This window comes from Pelophylax lessonae (assembly GCF_965119305.1).
Source record: "Pelophylax lessonae genome assembly, chromosome: 7".
In the NCBI taxonomy this organism is placed as follows: Eukaryota; Metazoa; Chordata; class Amphibia; order Anura; family Ranidae; genus Pelophylax; species Pelophylax lessonae.
This window is the reverse complement of record NC_138774.1, coordinates 71134059-71153719: the sequence shown is the minus strand read 5'-3', so window position 1 is coordinate 71153719 and position 19661 is coordinate 71134059.

The following is a 19661-nucleotide window of genomic DNA, read 5'->3' as shown; positions in this document are numbered from 1 at the left end:
AAATCTGTAAAGTAAAAAATGTATATATGTGTCCGTAGTTGTATATAAATTTAGTGCCAGCCTCAAAAATAGTCTAAAATTATAAAATACATATATTAATGTAATAATTAGTGCCTAGTGCGATATTGTGCAGTGCGTAGTAATAAATGGTTTATAAAGTGTACGGATGCACATATGAGTCCAGAATGTCAGTACCACCTATAGAGTGTCAAATTGTGTACGGGGTTATAAAAATATATATGCCCCGCATATAAGTGAGTATAAATAAATATATGCAAATCCAACAATAAATATATGTAAATCCAGTGGTATAAATAAATATAAGCAAATAAAGCAATATAAAATAAATATAACTAAATATATGTAGATCCGACCATAAATATATGCCAATCTAACAATTGGTGAAACGTGCAATCATAAATTAGTGCAGAAAGTGTCCAAAAACTTTTAGAGTGGTGCAAAGTCCATAAGGAAATATTAAGGTGCTCTTTTTTGCAAAAAATATTTTGGGTGACCACACCTGCTGCACTTAACACTTTTTGCACTTAGGTCACATCTACTTCACAGCAGCATAGGTACATTACATTTATATTGGTAGTATATATGCCACATATAAGATTTTACAATTACTCTTTTTATCTTTATATCCCTTTATCTTGAAATTTACCACCACCACCTGCTCCATATAGGTTGATTTTACATATTACAACAGAGACTCATCACCACTAGACAACTCATCTCAGCCAGAACCCCCCCCCCCCCCCCACTAATCAAAATAGTTGACCTGCTCTCAGCCAGGCAGACCCCCCCCCCCCCCCCCACTAATCTAAATTGTTCACCTATTCACCTCCTCCTCTCAGCCAGACAGACCCCCCCCCCCCCCCCCACTAATCTAAAGAGTTTACCTGCTCTGAGCCAGAGAGACAGCCCCCCCCCCCCACTTACCTGCTCTCAGCCAGACAGACAGACCCCCCTCCCTCCATCTGAATAGTTCACTTCTTCACCAGGGCAGGCAGGCTTCACTCACGCTGCTGCAGACAGGCAGAGACACAGTGCCAGGCTCTGGATGTGCTTTTCTGCTTTCACTTTCACTTTCTCCTCTCTTCCACGGCTCCTCGAGGTAGTGGCTCAAGCAGGAGGAGAGCGCTCTGTGCTCATTGACGTCACAGCCGGGACAGACTACTGAGCGCCTGTCAGGGGGGGGGGGTGTTTTCTCCGCTCCCCTGACAGAAGAAGAAGTAGAACAGAAGGATTCAGGCTGTGCTGAGTGCAGGAGGAGTGCACTCGGCACATTGCAGGCAGATAGCGGCTGGCGGCCAGCAATAATTTACACTCACACAGTCAGCAGTGTGTGAAAGAAGTTGTCCAGCAGTGGCGCCCCCCCTCTCTCCAATAAATGTTAGCGCCCAGGGCACCCGCCCCTTCTGCCCCGCCCTTGTACCGGCTCTGGTTAGAAGGATCTGCTTAGAGTATTGATAAGGCTCCCAGCCAACTGGACTGGCAGGGGGCAGGCACCTCTCAAATACTCCTAAATCATGCCAGCAGGGGCAATCGGGTTGAAGATGTGGAAGGAGTCCTGGGGAGGTTGTCGGTGGCCCTTGAGGGTGTCCCCTAGTCCGGGGGGGGGGGTTGACATCGGGCCTGGGACTTGGGTGCTGGAGGGATCCTCTAAAACACTCAGATTAATCCTTGCTTCAATGCACAGGAGAAAGTTTGAGGACAGCAGGATAAAGAGTTAGCACATCCAGGAGGTCTCATGAGAAGTCAGCTGGGTGGTCCTCACTTTTGTCTCTCCTGCTGTTGTCCATATTTTCCCTACCATTCGTTACTGACCCTTGGCTTGTTCCTCGACTATGCTTCTGCCTAATGCCAACCTGCAACCATTCGTTACTGCTCTTTGGCTTGTTTACTGACTACGCTTCTGCTTGATCCCTACCTGCTATATCTGCTATTGGACCTCAGCTTCTGGTGGGGCGATCCTGAGGACCGTGACCTGGTACTAACACGCAGCAAACCCCATTTCCACTGTCAGGAGCTCTGGAGAATACCGATTAGTACTTAGACCTCAGGTAGTCCCATGTCATTAGCCAGGGTGACCTGGTTGTATAACTATCCTGCTTGTCTGTCGGTGCTTCTCCACTGCTTTAGCTACTGGCCACCGAGCCTGATTCCAGACTGTGTCACATGTGTATGTTGCCCATAGAGGTGCAAATGAGTAAACCAAGTTAAAGCCACTGCCTCTCGAGTGGGAAATTCAGGTACAATCAATAAACAGGCAATGGTCTTGTACACATAAATTTTTAAAATAGAAGGACCGACTTTCCAATGGGGAACCATCCAGACCAAATGTGAGTAAATCACCATATGTGAGTAAATCACCATAAGGAAAGCATAGCAGAGTTTGCTTTCTTATCTAGAGCCCCCCTCTTTGGAATATATGCACCTTGACTATTTTACCTTCAATACTCTCTTTACGATTATTTACTCACATTTGGTTTGGATGGTTCCCCATTGGAAAGTCCTTCTATTTTAAGATTATGTGTACAAGACCATTGGCTGTTTATTGATTTACCTGAATCCCCCCCCCCCCCCAAAGGCAGTGGCTTCACCTTGTTTTACTTATTTGCACCTCTATGGACAACATATACATGCTAATATCAGCCAGTCTACCCTCCTGGCTGATATTACTCTATTAAAGATTAGGAGTGGGTGCCAGTATACTGAATCTGTCACATGTGCTCCTGATGAAGGATTCCTGGAACATGTCGAGTCCACGCATGAAGTGTAATCTGAATCTTTGCATTTAGGGAACCCATATGTGAAGAGTCATTTTTAATGTTGTGTAATAGTTTTTTAATGGTACATAATAAAGTTGTTTATTTGGTACTCAGTTTCTCTTCTATATGTCCACACAAAGTCCATGACTACATATTTTGTTCATAGTTATACATGGAATGACGTAACTCCTGTCCCTATACAGCATATTTACACATTGTGACACACTTACCTGGCAAAACAGATCACTCCAGCCTGTGTAATCAGTGCATCCCTCCATTGCTGATGATTCCATCTTTACCCAGTCTTCTTCTGGGTTCGGAGTCTCAGGCCATTTCAAATGGGTTGGGGTGGCATAACTCCTGCACATACACAACATATTTGCACATTATGACACACTTACTTTATCTGGCAAACAGATCCCTCCATTGTTGTGATGTCCATGCTGCCCTCCATTGCTGATGCTCCCATCTTTACCCAGTCTTCTTTAAGATTCAGAGTCTTAGGCAATCTTGATTGATTTTGCAGCCAATCATTCTCTTTCTTAGTGACAGCTGGTGCTCCATAGGCCGGGGGGGGGGGCACACGGACCACATCATATCCCCCCCCGACCACACCAGCTCGCACACCATACCCCCCCCCCCCCCCATCGCCGGCTCACTCACCTGGACTGACGTGGAGGGCAGGCAGCGGCGGCTTCCCCAGCAGCGGCGGCAGCAGGATCCCCTGTGGCTCCTCCCTCCTCCTCCTCCTTGGCCAATAGCATGTGTCTCCTCCCTCCTCCTTGGCCAATAGCATGGCCTCTCCTTTCGGCCAATCAGGAAATTGGTCTCAGGACCCACTTCCTGATTGGCTGGGAGGAGAATCAGTGTGATAATATCGAATATTCATTCCCTATTGTCATACAACTGGGTGGGCTCGGGGCGCAGTGCTCTGCGCCCCGAGTCCACCCTTTTTTAAAGCCTAGTAGAGCCTCTGGCTCTAATCACGTGCTTAAAAAAAAAACCATTCGAATCTATGCGTCCGGTGCCCTGCATGTAGAGTAGGGGGCCGGACGCATCGATAGGGTGGGCGGCTCCCCTGCGACCCCAATGAACCAGCTGCCACTGCTATTTCTAGTAAAAGTAAGATGAGCAGCTATACAGCTGCTGGATTACTTTTACAGGTGGCAGAAAGCCCCCCCCCCCCACACGCGCACACCCACCATCTTTACCGTGCTCTCCCGTTTGATTAGGGAGCCCAGTAAAGATGTGACTGGCGGAATTTGGTTCCAGGCACACAGTGAGAGGAACTAATATTGTTATTACCACTTTATGAAGCCTTTTGTCTCTTCCGGTTTTGGTCTCATGTAAACAAGCCATTACTTTCTCGTGAAAGCATCAGATTAAACCAATCTCGTTTGGATCTGATGCTTTGGAGGGCAGAGGAGAGATATGGGGTCTAATAGATTTCTCCATAAAGATGACCTGTCACAGCCCATGCTATCACAAGGGATAATATTCATCCTATGTGATAGCAAGGAATAGAGTTTGATAACAACACCATTTGTTCCTTTACTATGAAAATAATAATTTTCTGATTGACGTGCCTGTATTGTTCATTGCATTGACCATATTAATATATATATAGAGCAAGCTTACCAAAGGGGTTTATTTACCAAAGGCAAATCCACTGTGCACTGCAAGTGCACTTGGAAGTGCAGTCGCTGTAGATCTGAGGGGGACATGCAAGGAAAATTAAAAAAAAGCGTTTTTGATTGCACGTGATTTAATGACCTCAATCAGCAGAGCTTCCCCTCACATCTACAGCAACTGCACTTCCAAGTGCACTTGTAGTGCACTTAGAAGTGCACAGTGGATTTGCCTTTAGTAAAACAACCCCAGTGCCTTTAGATTTAGCAAAGGATATTGCAGCTTACCAGTTTTTCGATGAGGTGGCTGCATTTATTTTCTTTTTTAGACTTTTTTCCTTTAGGGCTTGTTTAGACATGCATCAGTGTTTACTGCCCCTCTGAAAAGTGATCGATGGTGGATAGATGTTCAGCAGAAGTCAATAGAAAGCCATATACTACTTTTTCACTGTCTGTGTTAACAACTAAAAGTTTGCAGCACCGCACCGCAACGGCTTGCATTACACCCTGTTGTAGAGAGGCTCTGATCAGAGGCGTAACTAGAACCTTCAGGGCCCCCGGTGCAAGAAACCATGAAGGGCCCCCCAGATCCCTGGTCGGGGCCCTTCGCTTCAAGCCTGGGGCTCTTCCTACTGATCCTGGGACCCTTTACTCTCATTGCGAGGCCCTTTATTATGGTCCCGCAGCGGGACCCTTTCACAAATTCTGCAGTGGGCTCCCTTCCTGCCATCTTGGGGCCTCCCCACGGTGGTGGAATGCCAGGGCCCGGTCGCAAGTGTGACCTTTGCGATCCTGGAAGTTCACCCACTGGTGTCAGTAGTTTTTATTTTTTGGTATTTTAATTGTATTATTTTTTATCATTTTATTTTATTTTTTTTACAATGTCACTGACTATGACTCTGTCCATTCAAAGGAAGGTAAATTACATATTTACTGACCCCTTCCTGGTTCTCTATTGCGACACATCCCCTGCAGCAGCCGGCAGAAGAGAAGAGGGAGCACAGTGGGGGGGAGCACACGGCAGCTTAGTCACTGTTTTTACTACCCATGTAAAAGAGGCTTTACACTTGGTGATTACACATCTTTTGTCCTAGGGTGGCTACGTTTACTCATCCACTGTGTCTATGGAGTCATAGATTCACCCAGGCTGAATCTCAATCACATTTTCATTTTCTTCTCATTATCGTCATTATATAGGGGGAATGGGGGGGGGGGGTTATTAGTTTACAGTAGAATAATAACATTGCTTTTATTTAGGCTCTGTTCACATGTAGGCGTTTTGGGGCGTTTTTGGGGAGTTTTTCTGCTCTAGGATCAGCTCTCAAAACGCCCAACAAGACAAATCCTATTAATTTCAATGGCCCCTGTTCACATCTGAGCGTTTTGACGCTGTGAGCAAAACGCCCAACGCTCAAAAAAGTACATGAGCATCTTTTTGGGCAGATTACAGGCGTATGCCTGTAAATCGCGGTAAAAATTGAGGTAAAATCGCAGTAAAAAACGCGCGAACACGCTACGCTCAGGTGTGAATGTAGCCTAACAGTTCAACTTATGGGAAGTGACAAGGACACTGCACGTCTGGCAGGATCAGCTGTATTTTCTGTACTCGGTGAACATGTTCTTAGACTGTAGAAAGAAAGCTAATGCAACCACCACATAAGGATTGGTAAGCTGTAGTATCACAAAGATATCTTCTGATGTTCACATTATGCTGATCTCAGTTTCATGACAGCTGTCCCTGTCTGGTATATAATGACCGAGCGTGGACAGGGTTAATTCTCTGCAAGGGTCTCCCTTATGTCATTCGGGTGGGTCAGCAATCCAGCTTTGGAACGTCACTTCAGACAGACTGTAAAGGCCCGTACACACGTACCGATCGTCGGCATACAAACGTCGGTGGACGAAGGATCTGCCGATTGTACGCGTGTTAGTATGGTGCCTCCGACAGATGTCTGCGCACAATCCGCGGACAAAAGTCTTTCGTGCAAACATGAAAATATTTGTATGCCGACACCAGAACGGACGATTGTTCGCCTGTCAGTACACAATTCGGCCGACAGACCGCAGATTTGCAAGACTGGGCATGCTCAGAAAATAGAAAACACAGGGAAAGTTAACCATTACATGACATCACTTCTGCAGTCGGCGGACAAAATTCTTGTGCTGTCCTTGTGCTGTCTTTGCACTTTTCAGCAGACACCGACATCCCGGGGAGAAAAGAGGAACATTTGTAAGCCGACCATCGGTACGTGTGTACGGGGCTTAAAACAACAGTTACACCCAGTTGCGATAATGCCCAGCAATTCCTAGGCAGAGGACACAGATTTCTTGGAAGGGAAATTCCTCTTGTTAAGCAAAAGAGTTGTGGCCACAATGAGTGCTTAAAGAGGCCCTGTTACCTTGGCCAAGGGAAAGTGTTTCTGCAGAAGGTCTCCTCCTCGACCCCCATATACTATCCTTACCAGCGTGACACTGCAGATCCCAGCACTCTCATATGGGAGGAGGTCTGCGCTTCTCAATACCCATAGCGTTATATTATTATTGTACTTTTATCAAATTATATTAAAAAAGACAGAACCAACGTTTTATCAAAAATCCTTATGCTATTAAAAAATCTAAAAAAAATGTAGGCATGCCAGTTATTCACAGAGTTTGTATAAAGTTAACTGACACATGTTGCCATTGCTGAATCAGGCCGAAGTATCTAGGCACGACCTTTGGTTATGAAAGAATTAGACCTACAATATGAACAAAGCATATCCCTCTATAGTGTGTACTTGTCTCAATTAAGAACACTCTTTCTGCTGCTTCGTTCCTCTGCTATCAGCATCAATAAGTTCTGCAAAGTTCTCTTGACACCAAAACAGGGGAGAGAGCCCCAACACACAGCCTGTGATTGACAGCCTCAGCTATGTTCCTGTGTGCTGTGAAGGGGGTATGCCACTTCCTTCCAATCAGTTCTCAGAGTTCTTCTTACTGAACTCTGGAAAGTGTATTTTCAGCTCCCCACCCTCTTTTTTTCTGAACTCTCAGACAAGCTTTATAAATTCTGCTCTTTGAACAGCTGTAGAGAAGAGAAGACTGCAGATAAACAGGTACAACTAATGTAGGGTGATTTGTTTAATCTCTTTGTAACACCCGAGGCCAGTCACTTCACTTGGTATATGTAAGGGTTTACAACTACTTTAAACAGCCTAAATACATAAAATGACAGTTGGAGTTGGACAGGCAAGAAAAACATTGATCACAACTATTGTTCCCACAGATAAGCAGGACTGAAGGATGTACCTGCAACACTCACCTGATTCCCTCTCATAGCTTTCCGATTTTGGTTAGATCATACTTATACATCCAGCCGCCTTCTAATATCCAGGGCTTTTTTTCTCAGAGAATAGGTACAGGAACTCCCCCTTCTGAATCACCCCTTGTCTGTGCCCCCTACCCACCTCAGATCACTGTCCTTTGGTTCTACCCCCTACCCACTTACCAGTACCGCCCCTTTTAGAGAATACCGAACTAAGTACCATTTTTATGGAATTTGTTAATAACTAGAAAGGCAGAAAAATAGATCCCCTGCTGCTAGCAATAATAGACCCCAGTAACAATAGATCCCCCAGGAACAATAGACCCCGCAAGCAACAATAGATTCTTCTTAGCAACAATAGACCCCCCCAGAAACAATAGTCCCCTCTCCGCCAACAGATCCTCCTTACAACAACAGACCCCCCTCAGCAACAATGGACCCCTTGCAACAAGATATCACCCCAGCAGCAATAGACCCCCAGCAGAAACAACAGACCTCCCAGCAGCAAGCATCAAGAGACCCTACTGAAGCCAGTGTAGCAGGATTCCCAGCCATTGTGCTGGATATGGGTCTGCCATGGTTACTGTTAACACCAACAGCACATTTAAGCTCGTTGCCCAAGTGTAAATGCTGAGACAATGACCAGTCCGACATCTTTTAGTTTTATTTTAGGAACTTGGATGGGAGAAGGAAATGAGTGGGATACTACTCTGGCTCAACTAGTTAGAAGAATGGGACACTTGAGAAAAAAATGGCTTCTAGCGCTGACTTGACACCGGCTGAATGCCGACCAACGCTTACTGGCGCTTGTGAACACTGACTTGCTGTCACTGAACTGAAACTTGACTTCTGACACTCCACTTAGCTCAAAAGTCCTTTTTCACTACTTCCTCCAGTCCTTCCTGACTGAGGTAGCCACTTGCAATTACTGCTGCAACACTTAACACTTTACACTTCAGGGCCCAACCGCTGGTTCAGGGTTACCTCTGGCACCCCCTTTACTGTCACTGCTGCCCGGCTAGCTAGCTCCTGGATCCCTCTGACCTTCTCCGGAGTGGTCCCCTCTCCTAGGCAGACCCCAGGGGCAGTTTGCAGTACTGACGACTCAGAATGCTTTCCTGAAACTCATCCCCCAACAGCTCAGCTGGTCCTCAGCACACCTGGATCCTTCTCTGCAGCTCAGCTCAGCCCTGTATCCCCTCAGGCAAGCCGTCTGGGATACCCGATTCATCTTGACAGGAGGAGAGACAGCTGTCACCTCCCTCCTGGGACTCTGCTTCCCACCAAAGACCATCTGACATGCGCCGCTCACAGACTTACACCCCCTCCCAGAATTCTGTTCGGCAGAATCTGCCCTTCCAGGATGGATTCAAGCCTGGTGTGCTATTGGTCAGGTTTCCTCCACTGCCCAATGATAGCCCTCATTGGGTTACAGTGGGGAGACTCCCTGACACATCAGACACACCTGGGAGCACATGTCAGCTTAGCTGAACAATATGGCCCTGCTGTTAAGCAGGCAAGGCCCCACTATAATTTACCTAGCACCTACCTTGGAGGGTGCTACACCAGCATTCATTGACCCTCCTGCAGCCAGCATCAACAGATCTCTTGCTCAACAGTAGATGGCAGCAATAGACCCTCCAGCAGCCAGCATCAATAGACCCTCCTGAAGCCAGCATCAATAGACCCTCCTGCAGCCAGCATCAATAGACCCTCCTGCAGCCAGCATCAATAGACCCTCCTGCAGCCAGCATCAATAGACCCTCCTGCAGCCAGCATCAATAGACCTCTCTCTCAACAGTTCATCAACATAGCCCCCCCAGCAACAATAGACCCTTGCCAAAATATATCCTCTCCAGTGACAATACAGTAGATCCCCCAGCAGGTAGCATCATTAGACCCTCCAGCACACCCCAACATCCCTTGCCATTACATACATTCAGTGCTGAAAGTGCTGGAACTGTGTTCCCTGCTTTCCCGCTGAAAAAAAGCCCTGCTAATATCCATAGGCAGCCTTAGGACTTGTGCAGATGGGCTAATGTAGCACATTTTAAGGTGCATTCAAAATGCATTTGAGAACCTTCTGCTTTTGACCTTCTTCTGATGCATTTCAAGTTGCTTTTGCATGTCTATTGATCTTGTCTCTGGAGAAAAATAATTTGGAGCAAACAAATACACAAGCCTTTGTAACAGGTTCAAAAATAGGTCAATAATGAATCTTTACCCGTAAAAGAAAAAATAGCTTTTCTATGACCAGCTTTGGTGGTAGAAGACAAGGAAGGGAACTAAAGTTATGCTATGCCTTTTTGTTCCATAAACTATTTTCTGTTACTATTGGTGTATATATAATTGGACTCAGCAGTGTGGCCGAGTTACTTGGGGCCCATGGAGGCTCTTCAAAACATTCCAGAAAATGTGCCTGGGAAAACTTTTCTTGGCAAATCATTTGTGCATGTTCCAGAGTACGCAGCTGAACCTGCAATAAATGTTGTAGCCTTCATCAGGGGTTAAGCAACCTACAGAAAGTTCATGATGGGAATATACAGAACTGCTATTGTGCATCATTTTTTTTTGTTTTAATTAGTTTAACATTTCTTATATCTAAAAAAAATGGCAATTTTTTCAGGGCCAAATATACTGAAGGCATACCTCTCAACTTTCTGAGATGGGAACAAGGGGCACCTATTAGCAATGATGGGCCAAGGTCATCCAGTGCCCGGGACAAAGATGCCAAACTCTGCCTCCCCCCTTCATGATGTGCCCAACAGTCATTCGCTTGCCAAAATCACTGCCTCTGTCACTATTCCCGTCAGTCTTGTAACAGAAGAAAGGCACACCCCATCTCTACAGTAAACCATTGAGCCCAGAGCAGCCGCCCACCCCTTGTCCCGGCCCTGCCTATTAGCAAAAGTATGTAGGCATAGGACATTCCCCTGCCATGCCCCCTTAAATGAGAATTCTAAAAAAAAATGACTGGTTAAACCTACAAGTGCTTTTTTTTATTATATCCGGATACTTATATATAGCGCTGTCAATTTACGCAGCAATTTACACATATACTGTATTGTGTATTCACATCAGTCCCTGCCCTCACTGAGCTTACAATCTAAGTTCCTAACTCACATTCATACATACACATACTAGGGGCAATTTAGACAGGAGCCAATTAAACTACCAGCATGTCTTTTTGGACAGGAAACTGGAGTACATGGAGGCAACCCACACTGGCACAGGGAGAACATGCAAACTCCAGGCAGGCACTTTTGTGGAAGGGATTCGAACCAACAATCCCAGTGCTACCAAGCAAAACTGCTAACTACTTAGCCACTGGGCTGCCCTTTCATAGTTGCCAACAGTCCCGACTTTCCTAGGACATTCACGGAATTCAGACCATGTCCCGGTCCGAAGAATCACGGATAATTGGCTTTGTCCCTGGACGGCCACAGCTTCCGCCGGTAAAAACATGGCCACGGGCCTACTTTCGAACTGCACATGCACTGCTTGGGTAAGCTCGGCCATTCTGATTTGGGCAAGCTTGGCCGTTCGGGCTTGAGCAAGCTTAGCCAATTGGGCTCAGTCCAGGGGCGCATGCACAATGACATCATGATGCCGCCCTGAATGAAGTCGGCACACACCCAGAGACACAGGCGAATACAGCAGCCAGGCTGTGAGCGGAGGAGTCCAGGAACCAACAGGGACACGGCAGGTGACTGAAGGGGATTATCACCCCATCTTCTCTGTACACCTCTTTATCTCTCTGTGCTGTCAGTTGTGTCCTTAGTCTCTGACCATCTCTTGTCCACAATTTCTGACCCCATCTCCTGTATCATGTCCGCACACTCTCTGACCATCTCCTGTATCATGTCCGCACACTCTCTGACCATCTCCTGTATTATGTCCGCACACTCTCTGACCATCTCCTGTATCATGTCCACACACTCTCTGACCATCTCCTGTATTATGTCCGCACTCTCTCTGACCATCTCCTGTATCATGTCTGCACACTCTCTGACCATCTCCTGTATTATGTCCGCACACTCTCTGACCATCTCCTGTATCATGTCTGCACACTCTCTGACCATCTCCTGTATTATGTCCGCACACTCTCTGACCATCTCCTGTATCATGTCCGCACACTCTCTGACCATCTCCTGTATCATGTCTGCACACTCTCTGACCATCTCGTGTATCATGTCCGCATACTCCCTGACCATCTCCTGTATCATGTCCGCACACTCCCTGACCATCTCCTGTATTATGTCCGCACACTTCCTGACCATCTCCTGTATCATGTCTGCACACTCTCTGACCATCTCCTGTATCATATCTGCACACTCCCTGACCATCTCCTGTATCATGCCCGCACACTCTCTGACCATCTCCTGTATCATGTCCGCACACTCTCTGACCATCTCCTGTATCATGTCCGCATACTCTCTGACCATCTCCTGTATCATGTCCGCACACTCTCTGACCATCTCCTGTATCATGTCTGCACACTCTCTGACCATCTCTTGTATCATGTCCGCACACTCTCTGACCATCTCCTGTATCATGTCCGCACACTCTCTGACCATCTCCTGTATCATGTCCGCACACTCTCTGACCATCTCCTGTATCATGTCCGCACACTCTTTGACCATCTCCTGTATCATGTCTGCACCCTCTCTGACCATCTCCTGTATCATGTCCGCATACTCTCTGACCATCTCCTGTATCATGTCCGCACACTCTCTGACCATCTCCTGTATCATGTCTGCACACTCTCTGACCATCTCTTGTATCATGTCCGCACACTCTCTGACCATCTCCTGTATCATGTCCGCACACTCTCTGACCATCTCCTGTATCATGTCCGCACACTCTCTGACCATCTCCTGTATCATGTCCGCACACTCTTTGACCATCTCCTGTATCATGTCTGCACCCTCTCTGACCATCTCCTGTATCATGTCTGCAGCCTCTGACCATCTCTTGTATCTGTTTGATGGGACCTGCCTGGGTGGATGGTGTTTGTTTTTATCTGCTGATTGTTAAACTTTCTGGAATACACATATTGCTATTGTGGTGTAGGATCTCAACCTGCTGTCCCTCCATCCCTCTTTCTTTCCTTCCTTCTCTCTCCCTCCCTCCTCCCTCCCTTTTTCTTTCCTTCTTTTTTTCTTCTCTCTCCTATCCTCCCTATCTATTTTTTTTTCTTCCTCTCTCCCTCTTACTCTTTCTTTCTTTCTCCCTCCACCCCTCTCTTCCTTCTTCCCCCATTCCTCTTTCATCTCAGACTATATTTAATCACGCTCCTTTTAACCCATGTGCCCAATATTTAGCAAAGTTTAAACCACGGCCATTCTGCGCCGCAGCACGCTATACAACTAGGCCATGCCTATAAATGAATGCCCCAACCCTAATACTCAAAAAAGTACCCCTATACATTTTTGGAGAACATGGTCAACTATGCCCTTTTACCACTACTATTCCTTTATATTGGCTTTTGTAATGTACAAATGCAACAATTTAGAAATTGGATGAAAGGTTTAGCACTGAAAGAAAAAATGTGCATTTTATATACAACTATATAGATCAGACCAAAATGAGGGACAAATGAGGAGGAAAGAGGAACAAAGGGACTTTGTTCCAAATCAGGGACAGTCCCTGGAAATCAGGGACAGTTGGGAGCTATGTGAAGGTGTTTGTTCTCTCCTCTGCTTAGTAAAGATCACATGAGAGTAAATTGCATTGGCTGTTGGTGGCACAAACACAACACTAATACATGCCCAGGACAGCTGTTGGAGATATCATAAGAGACTACCAACCTACTCCACACCTCACTGCACCAATTAGACAGCATGGCATTACCTATCCTATATCTTGGGGTAGCGAAGTCCCCAAAATGCAGTGCAAAATAGGACACAAGTATTAGTTGTTTAAAGGGCATTGTGTTATCATTGCTGGAATTGGACATGATAGAGTTGACAGAAGACAGTATCTTCAAAATGTGAGTCTGTAAAGTAATAGCACAGTTCCCAACCACTCTTAACTACATGGAAACCAATACAGTATTAAAAAGCAATCTGAGAAAGTAAGACAAATGAAGAACAAGGTCTGAGTCCCTGAACAAATGATCTAGGTCTAATGTATTGCAGTAGTTGTTGTTTATTTCTATGAACAGATCTGCTGAAATAACGGGGGCCCCTGTACAGCCTACATGATAGGGCCACCCCCCGCCCCCCGCCCCCCCAAAAAAAAAATATATTTTTTGCTAACAATACACTAAAATCATTATTATCAGATGCAAACGCAACATAACTTACAACATTTGTACTAAATATGTGCAGTGTGAATCCGTGAATGAAGTTGTGTGTAGGCAGGCTATGTTACGCTGTGACGCATAAACACAACCGCAGGTCCTAATTTGACAGGTGGATAGATGTAGATGTATGGCCCCAAACACAGACAGTGTGAGATTAGGACCACTTGCCCACACCTGCACTCCTGTCAGATTAGGACCTATGTCTGTGTTCCTCCAGCTGCTGCATCCTCATAGAGCAGTGATGGTGAACCTTGGCACCCCAGATGTTTTGGAACTACATTTCCCATGATGCTCAACTACAGTGCAGAGTGCATGAGCATCATGGGAAATGTAGTTCCAAAACATCTGGGGTGCCAAGGTTCACCATTACTGTTAAGTAACAGGTGGGTCTAGCCTCACAAAAAAACACTCATTCATACTGTATGGGTCAGAGGACCCATGTGAATTTTTTTTTTTTTACAATTTTTAAATTTTTTTCTTTTCAATTCGTTTATTATATTTTCTTTTTTTTTTTAACAATGCTGTATGTGTGCTTTGTGCACTGTCATGTTGGAACAGGAAGGGGCCATTCCCAAACTGTTCCCACAAAGTTGGGAGCATAAAAGAATCCAAAATGTCTTGGTATGCTGATGCCTTAAGAATTCTCTTCACTGGAACTAAGGGGCCAAGCCCAACCCCTGAAAAACAACTACACACCATAACCCCCCCCCCCCCCCTTCACCAGTGATTTAGACCAGTGCACAAAGCAAGGTCCATAAAGACATGGATGAGCGAGTTTGGGGCGGAGGAACTTGACTGGCCTGCACAGAGTCCTGACCTCAACCGGACAGAACACCTTTGGGAGTAATTATAGCAGAGACTGTGAGCCAGACCTTCTCTCCAACATCAGTGCCTGAGCTCACAAATTCTGGAAGAATGGTCAAACATTCCCATAGACACACTCCTAAACCTTGTGGACAGCCTTCCCAGAAGAGTTGAAGCTGTTATAGCTGAAAAGGGTGGGCCAACTCAATATTGAACCCTACGAACTAAGACTGGGATGCCATTAAAGTTCATGTGCGTGTAAAGGCAGGCGTCCCAATACTTTTGACAATATAGTGTAAGTTGATGACCCATAAGTGGTGACTGCTCTTTGGCTTAGATAAACTGAGCTGCAAGACAGACAACACCTGCTGAGCTACCTCTTCAGCTCTGGGAACCCTTTAATATGTATATTAAAAATGTATTTATAAAACATTCAGTGGTTTGCATCTCTATGCAGTAAAAACAGATATAACATTTGTTTTAATTAATTTAATTTAATTAATTAAAACAAAACTTTCTAAAATAATTTTATTAAATTTCCATTTATTTTCCCTTTAATAACTTATGAAAACTGTCAGAAAATACTGTGACGGTCACCCACAGCAAGCAATTACATGAATCAACTAATTTTTCTAGAACAGTGGGTACCAGTGGCTTTGTAATATCGGAATAATAGCAAACAGACTGGCATCGGCGAGACAGCGGTCAGTGTTATGTGATTTGGTTGTGTTTGTAGGCGCCGTTTTATGGTGATCTATCTTCTCCATCTTGTGGTCATACATGGAACTACATATAGAATAGAGCAAAAAAAAATGATTTTTAATACAATCCATTTCTTGGTGTACATCATGGGACACAGAGCCATAAATAATAACATATGGGTTATATAGCCACCTATAGGTGAAGGACTCTGACAACCAATCAGAATTGATGACCCCCTATATAACCCCTCCCACACAGGAAGTACCTCAGTTTTGTAGCAAGCAATAAAAGACCCCATTGAAGAGGGAATGGACCTCTCTGTCCCGTGATGTACTTCAAAAAAATTGATTTTACAGGTGAGTATGAATTAAAAATACATTTTACTTTTCGTACATCACGGGACACAGAGCCATAAATCATAACATATGGGACGTCCCAAAGCAATACATCTGAGGGAAGGGGGACACCAAAAAATACCGCCATCAGACCCTAAAAGGAGGATTACACTGCCGCCTGCAGCACACTGCAGCCAAAAGCAGACATCCTGGGTCCCAACATCCACTCTATAGAAATGAGTGAACGCATGCACCGATGACCAGATCGTGGCCTTGCAAATCTGAGCCATAGAGGCTTGATGGCGATGTACCCAAGAGGCACATACTCCTCTGGTAGAATGTGCCTTTACAGGATAAGGTGGGACCTTTCCTACTAAACCATAAACCTGGGTAATAACCTGGCGAATCCAACAAGAAATCATAGATTTAGATGCTGCCAATCCCTTTCTGGGGCCTTCTGGCAGCACAAACAAGCTCACGGTCTTACGAATCTGAGCTGTTTCCTGTACATAAAACTTAAGTGCACGCATTACATCAAGAGAATGCAATAAATTTTCATCCTTGAGTGAGGATCTGGAAAAAAAGAAGGTAGTATAATGTCCTGATTCAAATGAAAAGCGGACACTACCTTGGCCAAAAAATCTGGGTGAGGACATAAAATCACCCTACCTTGATAAAATATCAAGAATGGCGCTTTACGAGAAAGAGCTACTAGTTCCGATACCCTTCTAGCCGAAGTTATTGCAATCAAAAAGACCAGTTTTCTGGTCAAAAGAATCAGGGGAATCTGCCCCAGAGGTTCAAAAGGCTGTTTTTGCAAAACTGCCAACACCAAATTTAAGTTCCAAGGACACAATGGTGGCTTCATTGGTGCAAGCAAACGCAATATTCCCCAGACAAAGGTTTGAACCAATGAATGGGAAGTGATTGGTTCCTGAAAAAAAAAAACAATAAAGCTTAAATCTGCCCTTTAATTGTGCTCAAGGCTAATTTCATATCTACCCCTGCTTGCAGGAAGGATAGAATTCTCCCAATAATTTATGTACAGGGATGCCATTTCCTGGCTTCACACCAGGCAATGTAGGATTTCCAGACCCTGTAAAAAAAATATTCTTGGCGTTAATCAGCGTATGAACTGCAGGGCCAGATATACCCTGCTCCTCCAAGATTAAGGCTTTAATAGCCAAGATGTCAAACTTAGAGACTGTACAGCAGGGTGGAATATCTGACCTTGATACCAAATTTCCAAAATATTGATAGTGAGATGACTCTCTACCCAAGACCATTTCCCCTGGATGGTAGCTTCCTCCAGAACCACTCCTCAGCCGGAGAGACTGGCATCTGTAGTCACTACCTTCCAGGTCACTGGAAGAAAGGATTTCCCCTTCTCCAGATTTCTGGTCAACAACCACCAATTTAGACTCTGACGTACTCTTGGTAGCAGAGACATGGTCCAGTCCAAGGACTGAATTTTTCAATTCCACGCAGACAGAATGATGTTCTGCAAGGTTCTGGCATGGAATTGAGCATAGGGATTTGCCTTGAATGTGGACACTATCTTCCCCAGTAACATCATGCAAAGACGTATAGAAGGATATCTCAGCCTTACTATAGACCGAACCTGACCCTTCAGGTGTGAGACCCTTCTTTGCCTGCACCATGTCGGCAAGAAGCCCCAGGTATTCCAGACACTGGACTGGTTGTAATGCTGACTTTGCTAAGTTCAGTATCCAACCCAGACGTTCCAAAAGATGTACTGTCTGAAGGATATTTGGGCTTAGAGCCGGCCTTGATCGATCTATTAGTAATAGATCGTCCAGATATCCTATTACAGATTTCCCTCGGGACCTTAGAAAAGCCAATACTAGAGCTAGGATCTTTGTAAACACTCATGGAGCTGTGGCCAACCTGAAGGCCAGGGCCACAAACTGGAAATGATGGTCTCCAGTCGCAAAACGAAGGAACCTTTGATGGGTCTGAAATATAGGCATATGAAGTTATGCGTCCTTGATGTCTATGGATGCTAGAAATTCCTCTCCCTGCAGGGAGGCTATGATTGAATGAATTGATTTCACGCGAAAAGTACGAACGCTCAGAAACTGATTCATTGCCTTGAGATCCAAAACAGGTCTCACATTCCGTTTGGTTTGGGGATTATGATTAGATTTGAGTAAAAACCCTTGAACCTTTCATTTTCTGGAACCTCTGAGCTCTCAGCTGGTCCAATGCCTGAAAGAGAGATCTTTCTTTTAGGGGATCTGTTGGTATACTTGACCTCACAAACCGAGGATGCGGGAACACCCGAAATTCCAGCTTGTATCCTTGTGAAATGGTGGAGATGACCCAGTTGTCCTAAATTGACTCCACCCATACCCCTGAGAACTGCAGGAGCCTTCCCCCCACCCAGGCAAGTGGGGGCGCCCTTTCACTTAGAGTACTTAGAGGAAGACTTGGCTGATCTCTGGGCTTTCTCTAACTCTGACTTCCCGGAAGTGGAAATTTCAGCTTGACCTTCCAGGGCTTTTTCTGATCCTGCCCTGAAGGCCTGGGTCCGGATGCAGACGGTTGAGGCCATCGCCACTGCCCGGAATTAGAAGCACTGATATTATCAGTGCTGGGGATTTTAAAGGAAGGACACCTGCTCTTCATCTTTACAGGTAGCAACAAACTCTTCCCCCCCAAGATCTTTTGGATATACTTATCCAGATCATCACCAAAAAGGAGTTCTCCCTGAAAGGGGAAGCTAGCCAGTATCCAGTAATTTTTTTACATGGTAATTCCGCAGACCAGCACTTTAAAGGATTCTGCGCATATGCACTGTCATCAGAGCAAGCCGTGACATTTGCCTTATGGAGTCCATAAGAGCATCTACTACGAAACACAAAGCGCGAGGTAGATCTGACAGATCTTCCACAGATTCTCCTTGAGAAGGAACTGTCTTGGACACTTGCTTTATGCGGACTTTCAAAGACTGACACACTTCTATGGCTGCTACTGCTTGTTTTACTGCAGAACCTGCAGGAGGCTTTCAATAAAGATTCCAACCTTTTATTTGCTGGATCTTTAAAAACCTGGGCATTATCCACAGGACAGGTTAAATTCCTGTTAACCGAAGAAATGGGCGCATCCACAGTGGGAATTTTCTATCTCTTAGAAAAGGTATCCTCCACCTTGCTCCCCTTGCTCCCCTTTTCATCCAAACTCCTTGAACGTCTAGTCTACAACTGACTGTGCGACCACCTTGCTGAGAATAGTCTCCTTGATCCCCTTCAGTCTGGATTTCGGCCTCAACACTCCATTGAAACTGCTCTCCTAAAACTGACAAACGATCTACAAAACCAATGGACACTATTCTGTACTCCTACTTCTGGACCTTTCTGCTGCCTTTGATACAGTTGACCATCCCCTCCTCCTCAAAAAACTCCATGCCTTTGGTCTCCGTGACTGTACTCTTCACTGGTTATCTTCCTACTTATCCAACCGCACCTTTAGCGTTATGTACAATTCTACTTCCTCCTCTCCTCTTCCCTTCTCTGTTGGGGTCCCCCAAGGCTCTGTTCTTGGACCCCTCCTATTTTCAATCTACACTTCCTCTCTGGGTCAGTTGATATCCTCCCACGGCTTCCAATACCATCTCTACGCTGACGATACCCAAATCTATTTATCCACCCCTCAGCTCTCTCCCTCAGTCTCCTCATGTATCACTAATGTACTATCAGATATATCGGTCTGGATGTCTCACCACTTCCTCAAACTCAATCCATTCAAAATCGAGCTTATAATTTTTCCTCCACCACGTGCCCC